The 10664-nt window shown below is 44.5% G+C and overlaps 1 pseudogene across 1 annotated transcript; it reads right to left on the bottom strand.

Annotated features, from left to right (window-relative positions):
• Positions 1-5168: 5168 nt before the first annotated feature.
• On the bottom strand, positions 5169-10346 carry LOC309841314 (conserved oligomeric Golgi complex subunit 2 pseudogene; annotated as a pseudogene). The gene is made up of 4 exons: positions 10309-10346; positions 7946-8054; positions 6953-7132; positions 5169-5300 (listed from the first exon to the last, which is right to left on the bottom strand). The product of its transcript is annotated as a conserved oligomeric Golgi complex subunit 2 pseudogene (transcript).
• Between the last annotated feature and the right edge of the window lie 318 nt (positions 10347-10664).

Genomic DNA, 10664 nt, shown 5'->3' with positions numbered 1-10664 from the left:
CAGGCAGAGAGGCAGGCAGAGAGAGAGGAAGAAGCAGGCTCCCTGCTGAGCAGAAAGCACGGGGCTCGATCCCAGGACTCTGAGTTCAAGACCTGAGCGGAAGGCAGCAGCTTAACCCGCTGAGCCACCCAGGCGCCCCTCTTTGCTCATTTCTTAACTTGGTTGTCTTTTTATTTGAGTTGTAAGAATTCTTGGGTGCCTGGGTGGCTCAGTGGGTTAAGCCGCTGCCTTCGGCTCGGGTCATGATCTCAGGGTCCTGGGATCGAGGCCCGCATCGGGCTCTCTGCTCAGCAGGGAGCCTGCTTCCCTCTCTCTCTCTCTGCCTGCCTCTCCATCTACTTGTGATTTCTCTCTTTCAAATAAATATAAAAAAAAATCTAAAAAAAAAAAAAAGAATTCTTCACACAGTCTGAATGCATGTTCCTTATATATGACCTGCAAATATTTTCTCCCATTTAGTGGCTTGTCTTTTGACTTTGTCAATGGGGTCCTTGGAAGCACAAAACTGGGATATTTTGGTTGAGTCGCATTTATTTGTTTATTATTTTTTTTAAGTTGCTTGTACTTTGGTGTTTGGCTGAGGAGCCGTTGTTAGATTCAAGACCACTAACATTTACCTTTGTGTTTTCTTCTGAAAACTTTCTCATTTTACTTTATTTTTATTTTTTAAAAGATTTTATTTATTTGAGAAAGAGACAATGAGAGAGAGAGCATGAGCGAGGAGAAGGTCAGAGGGAGAAGCAAGCTCTGTGGAGCTTGGAGCCTGATGCAGGACTCAATCCGGGATCTCCGGGATCATGACCTGAGCAGAAGGCAGCCGTCCAACCAACTGAGCTACCCAGGCATCTCGAACTTTATCATTTTAATGCTTACACTTATGTCTTTGATGCATTTGGGGTTATTTTCTCTGTATGGTGTTAGGCAGGACTCCTGTTTCATTATTTGCATGTGGCTGCTTGGGAGTAAAATACTGTTCTTACCCCCATTGAATTGTTTGGGAGTCTTGTCAAACATTAGTTGACTGTAATTTATTTTCCTTTTTTTTTCCCCATTAAGGCATTTCACGTGCCATGTATATTATATTTCTAGGAAAAAGGAATCCCAGGATTTTCCCTCCTGCCTGGATTCTTCCTTCTTCATGGTGCATGATGCCAGAAGAATTTTTCCATGCAGTGAAACCAAACTGAGGGGATGGAAATATTCTGCCACTTTTCTAGATCTTTCAGTTATACAAGTCTAGGGCTGGTCATGCCACACTTGTTTAACTTGCCCGTGAGGTTCACAGCAGTTTTCCCAGCTCTGTGGTCATCAATAATTTCAAATTTGCCAATGTACTCATGCTTCGTCATCACAGTGAGGAAACGGGACGATGACTTTGGTGCAGGGCCTCCTAAGAACCTGACCTTCGCCCCCCCTTTCAGCAGTGTTAATGTTCTTGAGGGCATCTGTGGGACATTTGTTCACACTGTTACTGCGGCACGGAAAGATGGCAGAAAAAGCTTTTTTCCCTTTTATTAATATTTGGTCTTGTTCTCCTTCCCTTTCTCATAACCGAATGCGTATTTCCCCTTCGTCATTTGAAAACTGCATACTGTTCTCCAGCTGTTTTCCCCAGACGAGACCTTGTGTATCAAGAATCCTTATTTCACGGTTATTATACACAATCTTAAAGATTTATGACTGTCCGCTTATTTTACACATGCATACACACGAAGCACTAAATACGGACTTTATCTGAATGGCTAAATGTTGGCCAAGACAGAAGCCAGTTGTAGTGGGAACTGATAGGATAAAGATATAGTCTGAAGTTTTTGTTCTTTAAAAAAAGCCTTCATGGGGCGCCTGGGTGGCTCAGTGGGTTAAGCCGCTGCCTTCGGCTCAGGTCATGATCTCAGGGTCCTGGGATCAAGTCCCATGTCGGGCTCTTTGCTCAGCGGGGAGCCTGCTTCCTCCTCTCTCTCTCTCTGCCTGCCTCTCTGCCTACTTGTGATCTCTCTGTCAAATAAATAGGTAAAATCTTAAAAAAAAAAAAAAAGCCTTCAGGGGGCGCCTGGGTGGCTCAGTGGGCTAAAGCCTCTTGCCTTCAGCCCAGGTCATGATCCCAGGGTCCTGGGATCAAGTCCTGCATCGGATTCTCTGTTCAGTGGGGAGCCTGCTTCCCCCTCTCTGCCTGCCTCTCTGCCTACTTGTGATCTCTGTCTTTCAAATAAATAAAATCTTTAAAAAAAAAGGCCTTCATATTTTATTAAAAATTTTAGGTGTCCGAATTCAAAAGGTTAACAATATAGTACAATAATAATAATAATAATAATAATATATCATCTAATAATAAAATAATAATAATTTCTCCTGCATAGTCACTGCTGCACACTAGTAAAATGAGATGTTTCTTTTCTCTTCTTTTTTAAAGATTTTATTTACTTTATTTATTTGACAGGCAGAGATTACAAGTAGGCAGAGAGGCAGGCAGAGAGAGAAGGAGGGAAGTGGGCTCCCCGCTGAGCAAAGAACCCGACGTGGGGCTTGATCCCAGCCAAAGGCAGAAGCTTAAACCACCCAGGCGCCCCGAGATGTTTATTTTCATTTGGGATTATGGAGGGGCAAGGTGTTTTTGGCTCTCCTGCTGAAGTAGGGACTCAGTCAGTATTGTCTCCACCTTTTTCCCTAATAGTAGCTCTGGAAGATGAAGACGTCCCTCCATCTCCCAGACATGAGGGTTTGACCAGGACATGGGATGTTATAAGCTCATTGACAGTCTCATGAACTAAGCCCTGGTTTATTGGTCACAGTCGTTCTCCAAGTATTTTCAGGAATAAACTTCAGGTGTTGCCCTTACTCTAATTTTTCTTTCTGAGATTTCTGACTGCAATCGCTACTTCCTGCAGTCACTCAAGGAGAAACGAGGCATGTGGCAGCGCAACAGTGTGTTTTTCTTTCAAGATGACAGAATCACTCTTGATTTCTGTATGCATCTCGGATTTTCATATAGGAACATGGATTTTGGTGTCTACCCTGAGGAGATAATACATATGGTGTGAGCTACACATGTATTCTCATGACACGTCACCTGGGTTACCCAGAACTTTCTGGGCCCGGCAGAAAGGCAGAAACCCAGGTGAATTCCTCATTGTTCCAGCAGGCTGTCAGCCCTCAAAGGCCTTCTGGATGTGTTTGTGCATCGCAGTGTCTGCTGTGTAAGATACAGAAAGAGCACAGTAGTTCAGGGGGAAAATATTTAGGAACACATTTTCCAGGAGGAACCAGGATTCAGTTTGGGTGACTCTTGACCATTTTTCATCTTCTGACGACTGAAAGTGGTAGTTAATCTACAGTCATGGTTTTAACATGCATTTCGAATGTAATGTGAGTTTCTATCAACATAAAACTATAAGAACTGTCTTCCGAAAGGGCATTCATGTAAGGCCCGTTATTTTCCAGCTTGATTAATGAAAACAAAATTTTTCTGTAATGCTTTCTTCCTACTCTGTATTAGTTTTCAGGACTGGAATGAAAGTGATTTATTGTGGATAGGGTTATACCTGCTCGTGGAATTTTTTTTCTGTTCCTGGGTTTTTAAAGGTGGCAGAGTTGACTTTCTGATTTTAATTCATCTTCACTAGATGAAGAATTCACAAATAGGACTTTTTCTTGAAATAACCATAGCCTGGGGGCGCTTGGGTGGCTCAGGTTATGATCTCAGGGTCCTGGGATTGAGTTCCACATCGGGCTCCCTGCTCAGTGGGGAGCCTGCTTCACTCTTTGCCTCCCCCTCTGCTTATGCTTTCTCTAATAAGTAAATAAATAAATAACCTAAAAAAAAGAAGTTGTATTTGACTGGAGCTTCATGTGGAGTGACAGATCAACAGAAAGACAAAGGAATAAGAGACAGGAAGCAATGAAGGAAAACACAGAGGCGCACAGTATAGACAGATGTTCCTCAGCTTATGACGGCCTCGGCTTCTAATAAACCCATTGATCAGCTGGAAATCTCTTTAGTTGAAAATGCATGGAAAACACCTAAGCGACTGAACATCAGAGCTTAGCCCCGCCAAACTTAAATGTCTTGAGAACACTTACAGTATTGCACAGTTGGGCAAAATCCTCTAACACAAAGCCTATTTCACAATAAAGTGTCTGGTATCTCATGTAACTTACTGAACACTGCACTGAAAGCCAGAACAGGACGGTTCAAGTGTGTTGGTTGCTGACCCTCGTGATCACGTGGTTTGCCTGGGGGCTGTGCTCGCTGCCCCTGCCCAGCATTACAAAAGAGGACCCTACTGTAGATCGCCAGCCTGGGAAAAGATCCAAACTAAATGCATATCACTTCTGCACTATTATAAAAAGTCAAAAAACCATAAACTGAACCAAGGTGAAGTCAGGGATCTTCTGTACCAGGTGTGTTAGGGAAGGTCAAGTGCTCCTGTCTGGCCAGGAACCATAGTGGTATGGGGGAAAGTTCCACAGTAGAAAGTTCTACAGCGGAGAACCACTAGGACTCAAGCACCAACGGTCACAGGTTACACCAGGAAGACTGGATGCTCTTCTGTGGGCGATGAGAAGCCACGAGCGACTCAGGAAGGCTGAAGAGCTCTGGGCAGGTGGGACAGCTGAGGGCTGCAATGAAGAGGGACAGGTGGAGCTGGGAGACCAGGTGGGGAGAGCCCGCTACCCTCGAACAAAAGGCAACAAAGGTCTGGACTGGGATGATGGAGATGGTGGAAGGTAATGGGATATTCATGAAACAGAACTGGAAAGCCATGGAAATGAAATAAGAGAGGGAGGGAAAACCGTTCATGACTTTAATTGCCATCAGTATAAAACATGTTGAATTAAAATGAATTGGTATTTCTAGACCGATGATGACATCACAATAATGGAAGGAAACCAATTTTGATTTTGAGCCTGGTTAAGGAGACAGTGTAGACAAGAGAAAAGCAGAGGCTCTGGAGTCACACAAATGTCACCATTGAGATACGTCCCCACTCTTCATTCCCTTCCCTGTAAACCCAGGCAAGTGACACCTGCCTCACAGCACTGGTAACAAATAGGGAAGAGCACACGTTCCCACGTTCCCGGGTCAGACAGGACAGCCAGGGATCAGCGGCACATGAGGAGGTGACAGGTGGTCACTAAACTGAGCTCAGGTGCATACACAGCATTTTACGTCACCTTGAGATGGCTCCTCTTGTGACCTCTCGAAGAAGGTGGCAGTGGTGAGGAACGAACTCCAGGAGCTTATTAGCATACATGATCTTCAGGCCGTCTGGATGAGACTCAACGATCTGCTCTACAATCACCTAGCAGAAGGAAGAGCGTTTCTTTTTTATTTATTTATTTGTTTGTTTGTTTGTGTTTTTGTTTGTTTTTAAAGCACCTAAAAGAGAAGTATGAACTATACACTACAGAGAAAAGAATCGTGTAAACCTTAAAAATGCACTTCGTCCTTCCTCCTCCCCACTCAGTATGCTTTCTAAACAGGAGGTAAGTAACATTGGCATGAAAATCTAGGTCCTGGGATTTGGGAATACTGCTCCAACCCTGGGGGACACAGAGGCTGAGGGACAGAGACTGGCCTGAAGCTAAAACATCACACACACTCATCTGCTTCCCTTCTGAGCTTAAAAGCAAAATACTGTATCTGCAGACAACAGCTCTGTATCATCTTCACCCTGGCCTTATCCTCTACCGTCTCCAGAACAGGGAAAGGGCTGAGATGGAAAGTGATGGAAGAAAACACATCTTATTTTGCTTTAGTATTTAATTTTTTTTGGTGAGGCTGAGTTGCAGGAGGTGAATGACAAGCATACAAACTTAAAATACAAACGTGGCCACAGTTCATTTAATGACATGGAAACGTAAAGTACTTCCCCAATTTAGCATATTAGATTCAGTTCAATGAAAAGGGCATAAATTAAATAACTAAAATATTTTCATTTAGTGACAAAGAATAATGTGATCTTTTTCACCCCCACAGAGAGAGCTATGAACTATAATAGGATACATACAAAGAACTGACAGATCATTTACTTTTAGTAGTCTTAATGAAGCTGAGAAGATTACTGAAATTAATCCTTCAATTTCATTTCTATCACTGGGATACTGTCTCGTTTTAAAACTGGAAGCCTTTCATCCTGAAGTCATGGTGGGTAGCTTTATACTTACCAGACAGAAAGAACACTCGCACTGGCAGGTGACTGGAAGAAAGCCCTCAAATGCTGAGACTGGCTTCATGACTTCTGTTCGCTTGAACTAGATGAAACTGACGCTCTCTAAGTTGGAAGCTGCTGATTGCTGGCAGCCTCACATGGTGCAGCCCATACTCCGGCCGCTCAGAGGCAGGATACACTGACTCCCTGTATTTTACTGTATCCTTATAGGTCAAGAACACTGGGTAACCAAGTTCTGGACTTAAGGTACTACCCCGCTAACTCGCCCTTCAAAGCCCTTTATCTTTGAATATTCCCTCCCTCCCACCTTCCTAGCCTGGCAAACTCCCCCATGGTCTTCAAGACTTAGGCCACATCAATTCTGCGAAGACGCTTCCCCTCACAGACTTTCCCTGCGCACAGAGCTGTCTTCCAGCTCCTCCAGTGGGCACGGGCGCCTTGGTGGGGTCACGCTTTTCGGCAACTTCATTAACGTATAACTTATGGAAATGGAAATTGACCTGAAAATGTTCTGATCCGTACCTTCTTCCTAGGCAAGTCCCTCACCCCTACTAAATTAAGATGATCCCTGAGTTATGGCATCACTGTAAGAGACCAGAGCGCATGCCTGATTCCTGCCATGCTGATGGGCACCAAGCGGGACCAACCTTTTCTTACAACCAGAAGATCAGGAACTAAGAGCATCTTCAAGGAAGAGCCCTGATCTCTCTCGCACCCAGTCAAGAAACAAAGCCAGATTAGATGCTCTGTGTTTGTGGAATGAGGTGCATGGGGGCACAAACCTCATCCATGTATGGTTTCACCAGTACTTGACCGACTAACGCCTCTGCATCCCGTGTCTTGTCAATTGTAGCGTAAGTCTGGAGGCAGTGCCGTATGATGTCCACATTGGAAGTCTGAAGCCCTTCTAGCAGCAGGCCTCCCAGGGACTGCTGCAGCATGGCCGTAATGTGGGCTATACGCTGCAAGAACAGAGAAACCAGGAAAGAAGGTTCAGGTACCACAGTTTCTAAAAGCTCAAATATATGTGTATAATTTATATACATATGTGTTATATATATAAAGCGAGCCTCTAATTCTACCAGAATATATGTAAGATTAAAATCCCAACATTTCCTAGAGAATAACAATGAATCTCTTCTCCCTATGATTGCTTTCTTTCTTTTTTTTTTAAAGGTTTTTATTTATTTATTTGTTGAGAGAGAGCACAAGCACACAAGGAGACACAGGCAGAAAGAGAAGCAGGCTTCCTGCCAAGCAAGGAGCCCAAGGTGGGACTCAATCCCAGGACCCTGGGATCATGACCCAAGCCAGAGGCAGTGGCTTAACTGACTGAGCCACTGAGGCGTCCCCTCCCTATGATTTCTTTGAAAGTAAGTCGGCTTCATCAAAGTGAAGTTCAGACAATTACGGAATGACAAAAAGTTATTTGCCTCTTAAGCTACGGAGTAAATCTGACAAACGTGCATTTAAACCCAGTCAAGGGCTTTGGATAAATGAACTCTGACTACATCATATGATGTGTCAAGTTACATGAAATTCAGAATTAATTTTACTTGCATAGTTTGGAGACTACGCTTGTGTCTTTACACAAAATCTATCTAGTGTGACATAATGGAAGCAGGGTCCCAAGCAGGAGACACTGAAAAAAAAAAGAATTCAAAGCTAGCTTCAAAATCCTGTAGAGTAGCAATTATCAGGGGCAATGCTAGGTCAAACCAAAATCATCCAGGAAATTCGCAAACAGCAAATTGAAAATCGAAACCAACACTTGCTGGTCTTACTTTGTCCAGAAGAGGCATGCCTTTGCTCTGAACAGCATGAAAGTGTAACTGGTTAAATTCTGTGGCAATTCTCTCCAAAATCTGTCTAGTCCAGAGAGGGCTAGTAGAGACAATTAGAGAAATGTAATTCCCAAAGTTAAAAACCTGCCACCCCCACCGCCCCACATGCCTTACAGTGCTCAGGCACCTGCACCTGAACGCCATCAATTTTCATGACAAACTGTCTGTGCAGCAGGCCCCAGTGCAAGGGGTGAGGAGCGGGGAGGTCGTAGAAGCCACCGACGCAGCCTGGCCCGGGCCACAGGGCCCAGGCAAGGGGATGGAGCTATTTTAGGTCAGTGTGGGTACAACTGCATGATTCCTCCACGTTCCTCGGGCTCTCCCATTTGTGCCCTTCTTCTCCCTTCTTCTCCCATTCTCTAACCCCCTCCTCTCTCTTGCCCTGTCCTACCGTTCATACCCGAAGCCCCCTCTTCTTCTCTGCCTGCCTCATTCTCCCTCCCAAGTACCTCCCCAGTACCAACTACTGCTGTCTCCTCAATCAGCTAAAACTGACCGCCTAGCAGCAACCTGGGAAATCGCTCAGAGCAGCGGACTCCAAGTTTAAATTTACCCAACGGCAGAAAGAGCAAGCTCGGTGCTCCGGGAGCTGGTGAGAAATCACTCACAGTGCATCTGCCATCAAGTGGACTGGATACACTTCCCTCTTGCCCCCCACATTAGAAAGCGTCAACCCCATTCAAAAGGAAGTCGAACAGTGAAAGAAAAAAAAACACACAACAAAGGCCCCAAAGCCCCTGCTGGGCTCTATGAGGCATCCCACATCTGAGGATGGGCAGTCAGGTAGTAAGGAAACACACTGTAAGAAAACCCAAAATCGCTGGAGACCTGCCATGGTGTGCCCCATCCCAGAGCATCAGAACTGGTGTGGAGGGAAGGCAAGCGCTTGGCACGACCAATGCAGAAGCCTAATCCCAACCTCTACTGACTGATCCCATGTGCATTTCCTATTTATCCTTTTCTCGGCATTTCTGGGCCTGGCAGAGCATGATGGATTTACTGTGCACTGACGCTGCTCTGGCTTTCCTGACTCTAGAGCTCAGAGCTGCTCTTCTGGAGAAAAAAGTCCTCCAAGGTAATTCTGAGCAAGAAAGTGCACAATGTCTGTTTATCAAGGACAGTGTTGCAAAGGGACAGGATTGTAGACACAGAGGTCACTGAGGTGTTTCTATCCGATGAGCACAGCAGCAACAGCAAAGACGGGAAGAACACTGGAGGGCCAGCTCCCCAGGGGCCGAACGTGGACATGGCTGGAGGGGCTGCAGGCGCTGCCAAGGGCCGCAGTGAAGCAGAGCCGCTGGAGACACACGGGCTGCAGAAGGGCCGCGTGCAGACTGTCTGCTAAGTGTGGACGAACGGGGCAGAAGCACGAGTGCAATGGGCTAGAGACACAAGCACAGTGGAGGCTGACCACTTAGTTGAATGCCTTGATGTGAAAGGGGACAGAGACCTAGGACCAGAGAATCGCTTCCTTTGGGATGTGTCCGTTCTTAATCTCCATCATGAGACATGCGGAGCATATGGTCTCTCAAGTTCCTTCCAAATCTAAAACCTTAATTCCTAAAATTTAGAAACCTAACTCCGCCTGCAAGGGGAGGGACTGTTAGCGTCACACAACAGAGCACTCAGGGCACCAGGCGACCTTGACGCAGGCAGCCCAGCTGGTATGTGTAGGACCAGCCCCGGCTACTCCCACTGCACCACTGTGCGTCTCACAGTGCTGACAGGACCTAACTACTCATTTTCTGAGTCACTCATCTACCCTGGATGATTGAAAATTCACACCAGGAAGGGAACAAGACAATCACAGTGTAACAAAGAGAGCCATCATCTTTTTCCTATTTCATAAGTTTTTCCTTTCCTGTTTGTAAATTTCAACTGGATATGTCCTATACTGTTTCATAATAATATAATGCTGGTGCAAAATACATCAATGGTAATACTCTGGGCATGTCTAGGAAAAAAAATGAGATGGAGAAAAACCAAGATGAATGGTAGGTATGCCTTAAAGATCAACAGGACTTTGCTAGTCCTCAGGGAAGGTGATTCCAAATATACTTTTACACTGCAAGCATAATGACGTGTTGGAACTGTGGTCTATAACCAAAGCGTTTATAGGAACGTGTTATAGATTTTACCATTTCATGCTCTCCACTCTCCTGGAGCTACATTCTAGCCACAAACCTGGATTTTCTTCTTGTTCAGAAATGAATTCTAACTAAGCCGTCCCCGCCTAATTAGATTGGATGTGAAGTATTAATTTATGTGCTACTTAGTTAAAAAATAATGCTTACCTGCTTGCTTCTAGTGCAGAGGTTTCTTTCGAACTTTGTGAATTTAAGATTTTTTCAATCTTTTCCACTGATCAAATAACTTGTATAAGCCTCAACACACACATCTATAAAAATAAAAATTAAGCAAACAAAAAACGTCACCATCTTTACTCTTAATCATCTTTATTTCCCATGCTAAATGCAGGAAAATATAAGACCAAAAGTTAACTTCAAATATATAGGGCATGCTATATTTTGAATATTTCTATGAAACACAGAATTCTCAAGAATGCAAGTCTTAGTTCTAGAATAAGCATACTTCCATATTCTATTGCAAGTTTATAGAGGAAAAAAAAAAACCCTAGACTTTGCTTTCT

Source organism: Mustela nivalis (assembly GCF_964662115.1).
Source record: "Mustela nivalis genome assembly, chromosome: 9".
In the NCBI taxonomy this organism is placed as follows: Eukaryota; Metazoa; Chordata; class Mammalia; order Carnivora; family Mustelidae; genus Mustela; species Mustela nivalis.
The sequence above is the reverse complement of the archived record's forward strand: the minus strand, read 5'-3'. Positions and strand labels throughout refer to the sequence as shown.